This window comes from Thermobia domestica, chromosome 11 (assembly GCF_964235325.1).
Source record: "Thermobia domestica chromosome 11, izTheDome1.hap1.1, whole genome shotgun sequence".
Lineage (NCBI taxonomy): Eukaryota > Metazoa > Arthropoda > Insecta > Zygentoma > Lepismatidae > Thermobia > Thermobia domestica.
In genome coordinates this window covers 252404828-252422770 of record NC_137464.1, presented here as the reverse complement: position 1 = coordinate 252422770, position 17943 = coordinate 252404828, and the positions used below count along the sequence as shown (strand labels likewise).

General features: G+C 34.4%; 1 protein-coding gene across 3 annotated transcripts in view; it reads right to left on the bottom strand.

Moving 5' to 3' along the window:
* The window catches only part of LOC145664929 (uncharacterized), a 257404-nt gene that overhangs the window by 9622 nt on the left and 229839 nt on the right, over positions 1–17943 (bottom strand). The gene's annotated exons all lie outside the window — the stretch shown is intronic.

The window sequence follows — 17943 nt, the reverse complement described above, 5'->3', positions numbered from 1 at the left end:
TTCGAGTTTTAGCAGTTTTCATCAATATCAACTAAGAATTAAAAGTAGAAATGAAATTTTGTTTTTCGTGAAAGCAGGTCTTTAATAAGTACGAAAATAATGTCACGAACAGTATAACATTCGAATAACTTGTCTAAAGGTAAAATCTAATACTAATTTGCCTAATAGTATTTTTCTAATAGCATATATAAATAATTTATCAACTATATATATATATTGTAGATACATACGATTAATATTGTTTTGGAACATATTATTTTGGGAAAGGAATCATCTTAATTATTAAATGTTATATCAGAATAAAGAATTGAAATGTTGTCACATAATGTAAACACGTGTTTGTGTTTACGTCAATGATTTGTATATGTGTTAAATGTTATGTTTCTTGCGGCTAGACGCTAAGTCGTCAGTTTGTATGTTGTTGTGGTTTGTAATTTGTAATGTTTTGGATAAAGAATGAAATGTCATCAATTTGTAATACTATAACATTGACACACTTTGACTGTGGCATAATCGTCAAGTTTGCAGAAATTTGTTGGTCTGAGAATTTTGATCACGATGTAATTCGGGTGAAACCAATGTTTTACCAATAGCTGAGATATACAAAAAGTCAACGATGTGAATTCCAGGATTTCTGGAATCCGAGTATAAAAGCTCATGGTCCTAAAGGATTGAGATCAGAAGGAGAGCAGAAGTGGATCATCATAAGTTGATTATCAGAGAGAACCACCTGTACTTTGATCACAGTATCCATTGAGCTGTGATTCCAGTCGAGGATTAGATTGTGGAGATCTACTAGTATACAGTATAACCATTAACGTGGACTATGGTTAAACAATAGTCAGCAACTACAGACTATTGGCAGAACGAGATATTTGTCATCCAGAACTTCAACTTCAGTCCAGGCATCATCTACTCGAAGGTATGTGTCTCTCAGCTATGTTCGAGTTATTCGTGATTAACTTCTTAGATGCTTAAGATATGTGATCTGACGTATTATACACAGTCTACGTTAACAACAGTACTACACGATATTTATGAAAATACAAACATCTAATTGAAAGTTAATTTAATGTGGTTTTCTTCTGTTACCACTTCGTACCTACTCATTACAGATGGTGAGTAGTAGCGATCTTCAACCGTCACACATTGTTCAATCCCCATGCAATTTAGGCACGACGGTTGGAGGTTGTTATGGTGGAGTATGCTTAGGGTTCGATTCCAGGCGGAACTAGTTTGTCATAAGATTATATTTCCCACCATTGTTATGGTGGAGATGCTTTCAGTTCGAGACCCGGTGTGTGTACTAGTGTAGTTCCCATCATTGTTATGGTGAAGACAGATATGGTTCGAATCCCGCAACGGAATAATTTTAGTTTAAGTAGTAACCTACCATTGTTATGGTAATGGATTGTTATGGTTCAAGTTCGGTTTAAAATATTTATAGATTAAGTAATTTAGTATGATAAGACTTTGTAGTGTTAACGTTCACCAATTCAATACGAGATTTGGTTCGGATCTCGAAAGACTTAGGCTTTGACTCTAGTAAATTAAGGAGTTAGGTTAACCCGCACCACCCTCCCACATTTCGTAATTAAAGATAAGTTGTATTAAGTATATAGTGATAAATGAATGAAAATACTGTGTTGACGAGGGCACAGAAAGCAAATAAGGGAATTAGTATTGAAGTACATAATTTATTTGGTGTGAGGACACCTGAACGACGAAATATTGCTAGTGGTCAGGACAAAGTCGCAAGTCCCAAAATTATTGTAAGTAAGGAACCAGTGTTCAATTTCCCAAGTAGTCCGGTAACTAAATCCGTGTCGGAAGATTTTCCATCTATTATAAATTTAGATCAAAATTTAATAAATAGCAACAATAAGGACGTTAAAATGGCTTCTAATATTACTTTTTATGCGGATATAAATAAGCTACCAAAGTTTGATTTAAAGAACGATAATGACATCGTTTCTTTCTTTGAGTTCGACGATGCTTGTCAGATGGCAGGTATCGCCGAAAACAAGAGAAAGGAATTGTTGCCTAACATTTTTAAAGGAGTAGCTAGGCAATGGATAAAATTGTTCCTGAAACGGAAAAAATACGGCGGAAATACAATACAAGGATTTGCAGGCAGAAATCGTGGAAGAGTTTACCAAATCGAATGTGACGCTCGATTTCGAAGATAGAATTAAAGAACGGTTGCAGCATGAAGACGAGGCTGTCATAAACTATGTATATGACATGCTCGTGCTTTGTGAGCGGTTAGATTCGAACATGACGGACATAAAGAAAATTGGTATAATAGTTGGAGGATTACATCCATACTATATGGAGAAAGTAGGGACGATAGCCTACTCTAGTTTAGATAAGTTCGTTGACGATCTACAAAAGATCGAAAAGAATAAATGCAAAATCGCGAAGCGCGTGAAAAGAGAAACAGGAAAAGTCACGATTAAAGACCTTGTCAAAAAGATTAGAGAACAGGTAGAAGATGACGAAAGTGAGTCCGAGTTAGATCACGTAGTTGTAAGGAAGAATAAGGAAGAGCATAAAATTAAACAAGAGCCGCAAAGTCTAACGCAGATCGCGGAACTAGAGAAAAAGATTGACAAATTGCAAATTGCATTATCGGCGAAAACGCAAGAAGAAGAGAAACACGAGAATAACGGTAGAAAAGGAAAGAATCAAAATTATAAAAATTATCGGCAATACAGAGGTAATAATCGAAATAATTTTCGCGGAAATAAAAACAAGTATTGGTATAATAACAATAACAGAGGTCAAAACAGTAATAGAGGAAATAATGGTTTTCAGAACAAACGTGGTAATCGAGGTGGTTATTGGAGAAATAATAGAGGACGTGGTCAACAGGGAAACTGGCAAGGCAGTTGTCAGAATTCTTGTTGTCAACAATCCTATTATTCTGATAATCAGAATCAGCAAAGATTTGTGCAAGTTGTACCAGCACAAGTGAATGGTACAACATACTACCAAACCGTAGGTCCTAGTCATTTAAACGGAACACATCTGTAAATGGGCGAGGCGCATTTACAGGGAACAGAAACGTAAGAAAAAGAGAAATAATTGCCTCAGTAAATTTGGATAACAATATGGTATATTTACCATTAGAGATCGATAATAGACAAATAAAAGCTTTACTTGACAGTGGGTCACAAATTTCGATAATTAATGAGAAATTAGTGCCACCAAGTGCGAGAATTATTCCACGAGAAACAAAGATTAAGGGTATTACTCAAAATACACTTGTAATTAATAAATTAGCAGTAATTAAGTTTAAAATATCGAATCAAACTTTTCACCAAGAGTTTAGGATAATAAAAGATTTTCCATACCAAATGTTAATCGGGAACGATTTCTTGCAAACACAGAATTGTCAGATAGACTACGGAAATAGTAAAATCATAGTTCAAAGGTTCGGGAGACCGACTAGAAATTATAGAAATGATCAGGAAACAAGAACAGTGTCCGATAATATCGCAATTAGTATAAAGACAAGTTTGAAACCGAAATGGGTCCTAGGACATAGGGTGAAGTTGTTACCAAGAACTAGGACGACTGTTGAAGTCAACCTAGTCAACTCTTGGGCAAATAACGAGTACCTATTAGAGCCTGATAAGTTATTAGAAACACAGTACAATGTATTTATACCTAGAGCGATATTGTCAAAAGAAAATCGGAGTCTAGACATAATTAATCCATCGAACAAGACAATAATGTTAACAAGGAATTTGAAAGTTGGAGATGCAGAAGAATGTGTTAGTGAGTCGGAATTGAGACAGGAAGGATTAACGGATGATGAAATTGAAGAGGTGTTAGATGCACGGAAAAATTATGACAAAACAAGGTTAAAATTTGGCGAGAAAACTCAACCAGAAATCAAAAAGAAATTGGAAAAGCTGTGTTATGATTATGCAGATGTTTTTGCGTGGAGAGAAAATGAGTTAGGTAAAGTTAAAGGCGTAGAACATAAGATAGAATTGGAAACGGAAGTTCCTTTCAGAAGGCAACAGTATCCGATACCAATTGCCATGAGAGACAAGGTAAAAGAACAGATAAACATCCTGCTCGAACAGAACATTATCGAGGAGAGTAATAGCTCTTACAATTCACCCATGCTATTCCTCAAAAAGCCTAATGGATCGATAAGAGCCTGTCTCGATTGTAGACTGCTGAATAAACACGTAAAATTTCACTCTGTGGCGTTGCCGCCCATACATCAGATTCTAACATGTATGGGGGGTCACAAATTCTTTAGCGTGCTTGACATTAAAAGTGCTTATTACACTGTATCAATTTCGAAGGAATCAAGAAAGTACACGGCGTTTAACATTCCTGGCGTCGGTGCTTACCAATATTCCAAGCTCCCCATGGGTTACATTCAATCGCCCGCCATATATACAAAAATCATGGCTATGACATTAGCTAACGTTCATCCGGAAGCGGTGTCATATTACATGGACGACGTATTCCTTTACGTAAACAATCAGGAAAAGATGGTGTCGGTATTACATTCAGTTTTTCAAAGATTAAGAAAGTATGGCTTAAAGTTGTCGGTAGAAAAGGGTCACTTTATGGAAGAGAAAGTGATGGCATTAGGTCACATTGTGAGCGAGGCCGGATATGAAATAAGCCCAAAAGTGATTCAGGCAATAAAAGCTTGTAAGCCACCCACAAGCGCCAAAGAACTTAAGTCATTCCTTGGGTTGACGAACTACGTACGAAAGTTTTGTAAAAACTACGCAGAAATGTCAGCTAATTTTCAACATTTGTTGAGAAAAAAACACAAATTCGTATGGACCGAGGAACATCAAGTTAGCTTTGAAAAATTAAAAGATGCATTGATGAAGGCACCTTTATTAGCACCATTCAGAGAAAATCTAGAGACGAGAGTGTATACCGATGCGTCGACGAAGTCGATTGGAGCTGTACTCATGCAAAAGCAAGTAAATGGAGAATGGACCCCAATTGCATATTATAGTAGGGTGTTAAGACCGAATGAAGCTAGAAGACACATAGTAGAGTTAGAAATTTTGGCCGTGGTGAGTGCCTTTAAAGCATTCAACTACTATTTGTATAACAAAGAGTTCGAGTTGTACACTGATTGTAGATGTATTAAATATTTACAAACAACGCCAAAATTATCACCGAAATTGTTAAGGTACAGTTTAGAAATGGCACAATACCAGTATACGCCGGTGCATTGTCCAGGTGAGAAGAACCCGAGCGATGTATTGTCAAGAAACACCGATATTCAATCTACCGATGAAGACATTGATTTGGATGCGTTACCAGTAAAGACAGAAGATCTCGAAGTCAACATCACTTTCGATGAAGATGTAGACGTAGCTGAATTGCAGAGGAAAGATTCTTTGTTCGGACCAATTATGAATGCTATTGAACATCCAGAAGTAGCAGACGAGAAATCTGAGAAACAGGCACGATGGTATGAAATAAAAGACGGAAAACTTTTCAGAACACAAAAAATGGCAAATGGAAAGAAATTTCTATTATGCATTCCTTTTTCTTTAAGAGAACAAGTATTTAAAAACTTGTATTGTTCGATTTATGGAGGAGGACACTACTCCTATACGAAGTGCTATAATCGGGCATTAAAATCTATTTATTTCCCGAATATGAAAAAGTTTTTCCAGGAGAAAGTCAGCCAGTGTATCAGTTGTCAGATTCAGAAGCGTAAAGCTGGTAGGACACCATTGCATCCACAGACGTACCCGAGTTATATGCCATTCCAGCATGTGACTATGGATGAAATTGGGCCATTTAAAAGATCTAAAAACCATCGGAATAAGTATGTAATTGTATTCGTAGATATTGCTACACGTTATGTGATTGCAAAAGCAGTTCCTGCTATAACTTCCGAGATTATAGCAGAAGTAATTTTTGAGGAACTGATTACAAAGCATGGTATTCCAGAGATTCTATCCATGGACCGGCATAGTACACATCGAAGCCGAGTAATGGAAGAGATGGCAGAGCGTTTTGGTATGAGGTTAAACTTTGCTAACACGGATGCCCACTATAATATCGGAACATCTGAAAGAGCCATAGGATCTATACAGCAGGTCACGAAGCACTATATCGACCGTGAATTCACAAATTGGGACGAAATCTTACCTTGCATAGTTATTACCATGAATACGCAGATTCATGACGGAACGAAACACTCGCCATATTATTTGCTTACAGGGCGTGAACCCAGAACGTTCTTGGAACAAGATCTGGACATTCCTTGTGAGTATGTAGAAAATGAGGAGCGAATAAGAACTGTAAAAGAAGCAAGGAAGGTAGCGTACCAGAATTTGCAAAAACGGTTTAAGTCTCAAAAGAAGCAGATCGAGAAAAAGTTTTCTCAACCTAACTTTGACATTGGTCAAAAAGTTTAGATACGTGAGATGCCAAGAGCAGGCATTCCAGCTTGTTTTGGGAAAAGATTCAACACACATGGAATTATACTGCAGAAAATGAATAACAATTCATATAAAGTGAAATATGAGACGAAGAAAGGACAAGAGAAGATTGATACAATTGATATAAAACGTTTAAAACCACTTATTAGCGCGAATGATGAAGATTCTGATAGGCAAGATGATGATTCGGATTTAGACAGCGATGTCTAAAAGAAAAAAAACGCGTGTAAAAACCTAGAGGTTTTAAGACTCAATGACTACATCACAGAAAGTTTTTTTTGCAACCACACGAATAAATTTAAGTATATAAGTTTGTTTTTATTTGTTAGGGATCTGTAGATAAAATGTTTTTACCAGTGAAACAGCGAGATGGACCGCTGTGTACCAACAAAAGTCCGTGTCCCGAAATCAAATTAAATTTTCATTTCCATCTGAAAAATCCCTTAACTGGTAAAGATATATTGTTTACAGAATTTAGAAGTGATTAGGAAAATAGAGAATTTTTTTAAATTAGAGATATGTAGTAAATTTGTTTAAATTGTTGAATAATCCAAGGTACACATACACCGTAAGTTAAATAAATAAAAACATAAGTATTAACTAAATAAAAGAAGTAGAAAATAATTAAATTAAATAAATTAAATTCAGGTAGTAATTCTAAGTTTTAATTGTTTGCAGTTAACATCATGTTCAAGATTTTCATTTTTCAAATACTATTGATTGGTATTGGCATGGCAGAGGAGGAACAACAACAAATAACATTAACGGAAATTGGAGTAGCTATGACGCAGAATGCATATGCTGTGCATGCTACGATTATGGTGTTTACTACAGTAAAAATGCATTTGAATTTTCAAGAATCGGTGCCAGTACATGATAAATGTACTGATGCATACGAAATTCTTAACGACTATGCTGTAAAAGAGAAAGAATTTAGACAGAACATAGTAAATTTGCTACCGTGTCATTTTGTCTGTGAAAATGGAAAAACTAGGTGTAATAATAATCATAGAAATAAAAGATTTATATTTTCGTGGTTACTGGTATTATCGTCTATTGGTTTATCGACATATAACTTAATACATAATCAACAGTTGTCTCATTCTATTGATAAATTAAATAAACACGAAAATTTATTAAGAAGTGAAATTAAAAATCTAAAAGAATCGTTTAATAATGAAATTTCAGTAGTCCATGTTATTGTAGTAAAAGTGCAACATGTATTGCAAGATTTTAAAAATAAAATTCAAGAGCTATACTGTTATTTACATCAATCCCAACGCAGGATAATGGCAAATTTGTTTGCTCATCTTGTACAGGAGAGAGTAAATAAAATAGTAAATAGCATATTAAATAATCAATTAACATATCATATATTATCTAATGCTGATGTTAAAAGGTTAATTAGTCTTCATGATGTATTGAAAAATACTATTTATAGGTCAGACATTGGGATGTTTTACCAAAATGTCTAGCATATATTTAGTAAAATATCATTACGAAGAAAATAATATTGATTTAATAGTAAAAACTCCGATAATATATGATACTAGTATTTCAATAATGTACGACATAGTATCTATGGGCTAGTTAATAAATAATACCAGAATATTTTATGAATTACCGGAAGCAGTTTATTTGGCGGAAGGTAAATATCATTCATTAGATAAAAGTAAATGCGAATTTAAATGTTTTCTGTATTTTTGTGAAAGCATAACTATGGATAATGACGCAAAGTGTCTAAATCATATGATTTTAAATAATTCTTTAGAAGGATGCCAGCAGAATTCTGAGAAATTTTTGGGGAATGTGATATTCAGATATACACACGCAGGTGTGATGTATTCTTCTGTTGAAAAGGAAGCGTACATGACAAAAGTGGGTGTACATCAAGAAGTTACTTCAACAAAACTTGATCAAACTAAATCTAAATCAAATTTCATAAAGTATGATAAATTTGACAACATAATAATAGGAGAGCTGGTCATTCCAACCAAGAGGATAATTCAGGTTCAAAATAAACATATTAAATTGATCGGAAATTGGATGTGAGGCATGTAAATTTCACATTGCATACGCAGGAGTTAAATAATTTAACCGAAAAATTGTTAAAATTAAAAGTCGATACATCAATCCCAGAACTACATCTAAAAACAGATTATATCATATATGTAATATTTGGAATAATAGCATTAATTTCGACGACATTATTGTTATTAGTATTGTATTGTAAGCTTTATAGATCAATTCGGCAGTATAAAGTTCAAAATCAAGAATAATAATAATAATAATAATAATAATAATAATAATAATAATAATAATCAATAAGTATTAATGAAGTAAGCATAGTATGTAAATCAATATTGTATGTGCCTTGGGTTATGAATAAAAGTTTTTATATTTTTGAATATGAAGAAGAACGGAATTTTTTTAAAAAAATCTAAGTTGCAATAAAAACCTGAAAAGGAATATTTGATTAGCACATGAAAACAATTGGTAATACTTACCTACAGCATGAGGTAGTTGCGAGTTGAAAAGCCTGGGTTATGTCATCCTAGACAAAACTAGGATTGGTCTATTTAATTTGGTGAAACGTATAAGTTGTTGAATAAAAATGGTTACGCAGTACTAATACGGCAAAACTCTTTGTTTTGGTAGAAAAAGAAAGCAATAGATAATAAGCATAGTAAATAGATCATAATAGATAAAAATAGATAAGAGCATGTAAATAGATAATAGCTAGGTTATATAACAGCATAATATTAGTGAAATCAGTAGCTCAAAGCTATGGAAAAGAAAAGCAGAAAGAGAAAAAAGTAGAAAGAATTGTCTATTAGTAAAGCTAGACAAATAGATAAATAATAGATATTGTAGATGCTAGTGATATAAACTAGTTCAGTAAGCTTACGAATCAAGAAGAGAAGTCGTAAAAAGTATGAAAAAGTCGTTAAAACAAGTAACTAGATTGAATAGAAAAGTAAGAAAAATAATAGATAATAGACGAGAATAGTCAGAACAGAATACAGTCATAATGCATCATGTCTATAATTATCATTAAGTGTGTGTAAACACGTTATTTTTAGTCAAAATTCATTTTCTAAATTCAAGTTTTTTTAAAATAAGAGTAAAATTATTGATTCATTATTATTATAGAATGATCAATTGGCATATTGATTATTATTATAATAATAAGTTAAAGTATTCAGTTCATTAGTTAATTCAATATTCAAGTGGATAAAAGCAACAGCTTGTAGCATTTCAGTTCGCTGAAAGATACTACTTGCGCTGGATGCGTTCGCTTCTCTCGCGTGCGAGAGGAACCCGTTGTTAGGGGGCGGGGCTTCTAAGCAAGATGGCCGCTACTTAGCAACAAGCCACTCCTACTCAGGAAGAGTTGCTCGTATTTACGAAGATTTTTGATGCATTATGAATGATTTCTAAGTACATAGAACGTTCTAATGTTAAAGAATGATGGAAGAAACATCAATAAAGATAGTAGTACCTACATATAACAGTAAAACTAGCAGTAAAGTATATTTAAGTACAGAAATATGCATAAAAATGTAGGACTTTACGACTTGAAAAAAAATGAGAAATACGACGTCAAACGAATCAAAATGTAACGAGGATAGCATTTTAGTATCTAAATAGGTTACATAACGATTAGAACACTAGTCATTATTTAGAATATGCATCGATTATGCATTTTATAGAGAATAATGAGCAAATTTTGAACATTGAAACTAGGCTTATGGTAAATGTACGTAATATTTTACAGAAGAGAATCATAGACCGAGATTTAGCAATATTAGTTTTTAAGATAAATAAAAACGGGATTTCACAACTAGTTATTTATATTTACAGGCAATATGGAGAAGAAATTCATGGTACTTACTATTGCATTAACAACATTAACAGTATTAGTACTAGCGACGTTTATAGTTATAGTATATGTAGTTATTAAATTACGTAAATTTAGTAGGAAGAAAGAACAGAAAGGAAATGTAGAAAATAAAAATAAGGTATATGACGATATTAATAACATAGAGAACTATGTATCATTCCCAATATATGCAGTAGTAAATAAAAATCACACTAGAAAGCACACTAGTAACACAGAAAATAATTCAGATCACTATCAAAAGCACAGGAAGTTGGCACAAGGTAACTTAAACACAGTTGATACACACGAGATTCACAACACCAAAACTCAGAGAGATGCACTAAAAATCACGGAATTATCCTGTTATAACAATTCAGACAAGACAATCTAATTATTAAGATTAGGGCTATTTTGGTGGTTTTACTTTGTTATATTTTACTGTTTTGACTCAGTTTTAAACTACGAAATAACAATTGTACTCTTATAGGGTATAACTTTGAATTTTAAGTCTTTAAATTTTATTTCGCACAAACATTCAATTGCATTGTAAAGTGCTATACTTGGAGTATTATTAGTACTTTAAACATGTTATTAAATTAAATTGAATTGTTGTTATTATTATTATTTTCTGAAAGTCGAGACTTGGCTATATATTTTATATTTTATGAAGTTTTTGATTGAATTTCAACTCTTTTGTTGATATGGAACGTATCTGAAACTGCAAATTGCTGTAAACATTAATATTTCTGGCAGTAGTAGTAGCAGATACTGATAAGCAATTGCTGGGAAACAATAACATTTGTGTTTGATCAGTCGTATGTTTGACCCATACTAACGATATGCCTTATGTATTCATCAATTGTTCGCTAAACACCTTACGTTCACAGACAGTACGAATCAAGATTAATATGGTTGACGTCATGTTGTAGTTGTGTTTACTTTTCTACTGCGAGTCCATTGAAGAAAGTCGTCTCAACACTAAGATCGGGAGAAATTGGATGTTCTTCTGTTATCTTACATTGGAAGTATCAATATTACAAATGATAAAAATTTCCTTTAATTACTCAACGGGAATCGAACTCAGAACCACCGGGCTGTAAAACGAACGCTTATCCCACTGCTCTAAGACATCACTGCTAATTAAGGACGGAAAAACTTGGTGTGAAGTGTCTTCACCAAATTGCACACTTTTACGATTCTAATATTATAAAACTCGTTTCCGTCATAATAGAAAGTGTTATGTAGAAACAATAGTCAAGAAAACTCAAACCTAAATTGTCAAAATAAATTGTTGAAAATGAATGATAGAAGTAGTATTAGTGGATGTTGTTGAAGCATTTAGATATGGGGATGTTTAACGCCCTGCTTGAGCAACGAGGCTAAATGTTATATGAAACTATAGTTTAAATATATCTTTTTGGGTATTCCTTTATAATTATATTCTTTTACGAATCTGATATGCATTGCAGATTGTGGAGTTCAACATTTTATCCAGTCTACTTGATATTGGTGAAATCAAAATCTCTAACCGTTGGCTCTAGAAGACGTGATGTGTGAGCCGCGCACTCAAACGTACTTTTATACATATTCTCTATTATTACGTTATTTTTTAATGGAAATTTCGTTTTTATGAGATGTAGAAAAATAAAACACATATGTAAACAGAAACTCAAACTACTCCATGCCGAAAGCGTCGGTGAACCAACGATGGTCAACTAGTGACCTTTCGCCAAAAATTGGATACCCTGCAGCGACGATCTCGTGTGACCCCACTTCCGTTTTGAAAATTATACGGCCAGTGTTCCACGAGCGGCAGAGACGCGACAAAACACCAATGAACCAGAAAATTACTCTCGCAAAATATGTTAAATGGTCCATATGCGTGAATTTTTTACGTTTAAGTGAGCCTAAAAACACTGAAAAAGTATCCGAGTGTAGGCGCGAAACACTAATTTTATGATTATTAGCCGCGTGTTTTTTCGACTTCACAACTGAGGCGATGGAAGAAACTTCGCATGTAGAGGGATAAATCGCTGAGTCTTTTTAACTTGGCTGATCAGAGTGCTTCTTTAACCTTCTATATTCGACGATAAGCGTTGTGGGTGAAATAAAATGTGTTGGCGATGAAATTTTATTAAAAAATTTCCCGCATCTATTTATTTTAGCCGTGTCCAAAAGATACAAGTGCGAATTCGAAGTACGCTTATTTCCGGAACTGACGTCACGTAGTGTTCATCAAAAGGCTTAAATTCACATGTCTGCAGGTGCATATTGTGTAGAGTGAAAGGATGTACACTTCATTTGTACACTTGTGTGCTTAGCGTGGCTGTTCCTCGTAGTAGGAACAACGACATTACCAAAGTGATGTAATAAAATTTTAAAAGGCATATTTTAAATATTTTTGAGGTGAATATTTTTGTAAGCTGATCTTATAATAATTTACTTGATAAATATAGGAATTAGTGATTTTTATAAATGGAATATGAAAACGTTACACAAATACCAAACGTATTTATGTCCTCTGAGTTTGCAATGGAATTTAAAATAGTATAGGAAAAGCAACCAAATATTTTTTTAATAATGCTATAAAGACATTTGTGCTTAAAATATTACATGGTTTATGTAGCTTAATTGTGATAATTAGACTATTGGTAATGCAGCTATTTGCACATAAATTAGAAACTTTAATGGCATGTGGATTAAAATTTTAGACTTTAGCATACAATAATGAATACCTAGATTATTTATTACAATATGGCTACAGCTACAGCATCAAATGTTAAAATCGTAGCTAGATAGGCATAAATTTCAAGTTTTGATTCTAAACAAACAAATTCCTTTCAAAGCTACCATATTTCCTTGCACTTGGTCTGAGTGAAGGACCATGATATGCAGTGATTTATTTGTGGATTTTGTAGAAGGGGGGAATATTTATGCAAGATTGTGTTCCGTATAGCAGAACAACTTTAAAGTGGGGTTGGGACAGCGTTATTTTTAAACCTACCTACTTTGAAATTATGGTACTAGTTTCATAGGCGACCTCCAAGTTCGCATTTTTTTCACTTTTTTAATGCGGTCTATAATGCGGTTTCCGACGTCGCACTACCTTCAGACGAAACCCGTTACTTTGTGTACCGGAATTACTTGCCTTTTCATCCTCAGAAGCTTTTCTTTTGTTAAAGTATTGTCTAATATCCATTTCCTTATAACGTGCTTGTCAACGAAGGAACTACCTATTCACAACTGCAGTGACTGCTCACTGATAACTGAAAATGTTTATTGTTATTATTATTATTATTATTACTGTGCTACTCATATGTAGAATGATAAGCAGTGGTATCAGCTGGAAGATTTTCCTTCTAGAAACAATTCTATAAACAAGACCAGCATAGTTTGCGACAAAACATACTTAAAAAGTAAAAAAAAAAATTACTAAAACATGAAGTTGTATCATTGTACTTTAAAAAAGATTGTATAGCCTAAGAAAGGTGGAAAATATCTTCCCAGGCTGGGAAGACTAAATTAAACTTAGAGACTGGGAAACCAAAACTTAGAAGGGGGAAAATTCCCAGGCTTCCCTGGCTACAAATAAATCCCTGATGATATGCCAATTACCGTACATTTTGCATTTTGACAGCTAACTAAAAGTGAAATACGTGTGAAAAATTTCTTTCTACCCATTTATCAAAGATGTCACACATTCCTTTTAATTCATACAATCTCATAACTGTACCACTATGAAACGATTTTGAACAAGCAATTCTTTCCGTGTAGTTGAACAATAAAAGCCATTATATAAGACACATACTGTATTTTTTCATCAAACCATCTCTTAATTTTCATAAAATTCTTACTGAAGCAATACTGTATAACTAAAACTGCAGTGTCATTGTTGTGTAATGAACCGTATAGGAAGAAATTATACACAATATGAACTCTCGCCGAAAGAAGTTTTGCGCCACAATATTGTAAATTGGTCTCCCCTCAGTACCTTTAGTGTCCTAAAGCTCTTTGAATTTGCCTCCTTTGATTTGCAATGAAATTCCTGTTCCTTCGCAAGTGTAATCAGCACCCTAACCACCAGCGCTACTTTCCACCCGGTGGATTAATTAATATTGCCTCGCGCAAGCATGCCTAATGAAATAGAGCAATAGTTTAGTGTTTTTTTTATGCTGTTACGGGTTTATTGTAAACATAACACAATGTTACGACTTTGTTGTAAACATAACACAATATGTATATAGTTATTGTCTTTACGCTCCGCTCTTATTAATCTGCACGTGAGAAATCTGAAATGACAAATATTTGGAGGTACGGTAAAGCTGAAGCTGTTAGCATACATAAACGAAACAAGTCATTTTATGATTGTCCCATATTATCAATTTGTACAATACGAAGCAAAAAACCTGCAACATGAAAGTTTAAGTTCATTGTGAAACTACGCCAACAACATAGGCAACCAACCTAACGTCTTTGTGGCACTAATCACGCCAGGATAACCTTCGGCTTCGCCCCCCTGCACACTTCGTTTGGAGCAAGAAATGCATAGACCACGTGACTACAAACCACAAATTTCTCACAAGATGGAGTAATAGATTGAGGTTCTTCTCACTTCTCTTCTCATTTTACATCCTCAGTTTTAAAGAGAGAGAAAGAGAAAAAGGTCAACGTGATAAAAACTAAATAAAGAGGAATATGTGAAATATAAAGGAAAAGAAAACGTGCGCATATATTGACAAATGACACATGCACTTCAAAGGAGACCATCTCAAATTTTGTTATGAACCATATATAATAACTGTGAGAATCAGCAAACCACAAAGACATAATTACACACAGTAAGTGTTATACAACACATATTTATTTAAACAAATAAAAATGCTTGCAGAAAGCTGAAAATGTCTTTAAAATCTCAACCTTAACTGAAACAAGAGATTACTTCTCTATTGTTTTTCTTCGTAGCATCCATCTACATGGAGAAATGAGAAAGAGATAACATCTTAAGAGATTCGCACGTATACAATATCGGAAACTGCTAAATGGATAAAAGTACAGTCTTTTGCTGGGATTCGAACCCAGAACCATAGTGTTAGAAATCCAACACTCTACCAATGTAGCTAGTCTGACAGTAATACCCTGTTCCTCCATCAATACCTATGAAAGATGGAATGGAGTCTGCAGAAAACTACGTCTAACATGTCCACGACAGACCGCCTATAACCTATGTCTAATTGGTACTTAAAACAGCTAGTTCTACACGTGCATAGAAAAGTAAAATCAAATGAGTAGTTAGTACACATCACTTTGTCTGTCTCACTCTATCTCTGACTATAGAAATAGAGGAAGAAGAAAAAAATATAGAGGTGAGAACACAGGAAGAACAAGCAAAAATATAAGTTGCAGGAAAATGAATATCAAGGAGAGAGAGAGAGACATAGAGACAGAGAGAAAAATAGAGGGAACGGAGCAAATGATTTAATATACATCGGAAAAGAAGATTCACAACTGTGCTATACATTTAATGTATTGAATACTCTGCAGGCCCGTATCCACGGGGGGGCTAGGGGGGCCGGCCCCCCTAAACTTTGGCTGGCCCCAATAAAGGTTTCACGATAGGCTTGCAAATAAACTATAATATGGTGATGAAGTATAATATGATTGGGTCGGGCTCCCCCTAACTTCGGCCGCCCCCCCCTAAATTTGTGGGCTGGCTACGGGCCTGATACTCTGTTTCTTCTAAATTGCTTGCTAGATGACAAATATTAATTTGTAAAAACGTAGCAAATGCCCGCGTTGTCTTGTTTTCTTACTATTTCAGTAATAGTGGAAAACGTGGTTTATGCAACATAATAAATTACTAGTTTTCCCAAAACAACCATGTAGATGTGTTGATGATTTTGAGTTTAACGTCCGTTCAGCAGCGAGATTATATGAGACGTTGACCTACTTATTAACGTGGAATCCGAACCATATGAGCTGCTGCCGGGAATCGAAGCAACCATGTACTGTTGGTAAGAAATTTCTAAGCAAAAGAAAAAACTGATCAGCAAAATACATAAAACGATAGTCCTGCAAACTATTACTTAAAGAGAATTTATTGTAAAATCAATACATCCATGTGGCGGTATATAGTGGTAAAGTGATTAGAAAACTTAATATTAAACTGTCGATCACATTGTTTTACTTATTTGAATTCAATGTCGTATAGATTCGGTTTTAGCTCTAGATTTCAGCGTTCTCACTTCGATTCTTAACTTGTTGGAAATATGCATTAATCGAAATTATAAAAATATACGAAATTTAACTAGCTAAAAGAAGAGAATAACATAAAAATCCGGATTAGAGTATTACAATAAACATGTGTATTTTCTTTAGGGTTTGCAAGTCATAGCTTATAGGAATTATAGAAAAAACGTTCGTTGTGAAAGCACAAGAAAAAAAAAACAGAGAATAGACACAAACCTCAGGTGGGTTTGAACACGAGAAGGCGGAGGTAGTAGACTACTCTACTAAACCGCTCGGCTATATCTTAATCCTCTAGTACGTTTTGATAAATATTGTCTATAGTATTTGCACTTTACTTGTTTCTGTTTTGTTGTTTGTCATATAATGTATACGAGTGGCGAATAATAGAATAGAACTGTTTTAGACGAGTATAAACAAATTTCCCGGACAAGTTGTAATCTTATATGTATCTAAATTGCACAAATAAATCAGATTAAATCTGTAAAGTGCTTCGTGGGTTTTGATGGAAGTTAACTGTTGCATAGTTACGAGTTTTGGTTTATGCCCACCACTCGATGGAAGTTATGTTCTTAAAAAATAGTAACTGCTACTATATTCTAATGTATTGGATTTAAAAAAATGGAAAATATTTTGTTACTAACAGTGAGTGAGTATTTTTGCGTGCAACAACAGTTGATTACAGGCACATCTACTTCTTCTACGCATGCCTTTCATAATACGACGTCATGTATAGCAATATGTTGCATTATCCTATATTCAAAGACGTTCTAGCACTTTTACTTTGGTGTGTAAGGATGGCGCAATATGATCATTCTGTACGCGAGAGTGTTATCGCTCTAATTGAACATGCGGGATTGAGTGTTCCTGAAGCAGGACCTCGATTAGGCGTGCATCGTGCAACAGCGTTCATTTGGTGGAAAAAATATGAGGAAACTGGAAGCCTAACTCGAAAATCTGGAAGTGGTCGGCCACGAGTGTCCTCACCGACACAAGACCAACGATTAGTTGATCAATGCTGTCGACAGCCTTTCATGTGTGCCCGAAAACTGCAACAGTCTACCGCCTTTCCAGGTTATGTAACTACAGTCCGACGGCGAATTCGGGCCGCAGGCTTAAGGTCCTTCCGGCTGCTGTTAAGGAGAGATTGACAGAAGATCACAAAGTCGATAGACTGGCGTTTGCAGAGCTAAATATTACTTGTCACTGGGACACTGTTGTCTTTACAGATGAAAAAATATTTTCCACTGGAAATTTTGGGCCAACACGTGTGTATCGCCCATCTGGAAGACGGTTTGATCCACAATATATGGCCCGTTCAGCGCGAATGGGTCATGTGACGATTCACTGTTGGGGATGGATATGCAA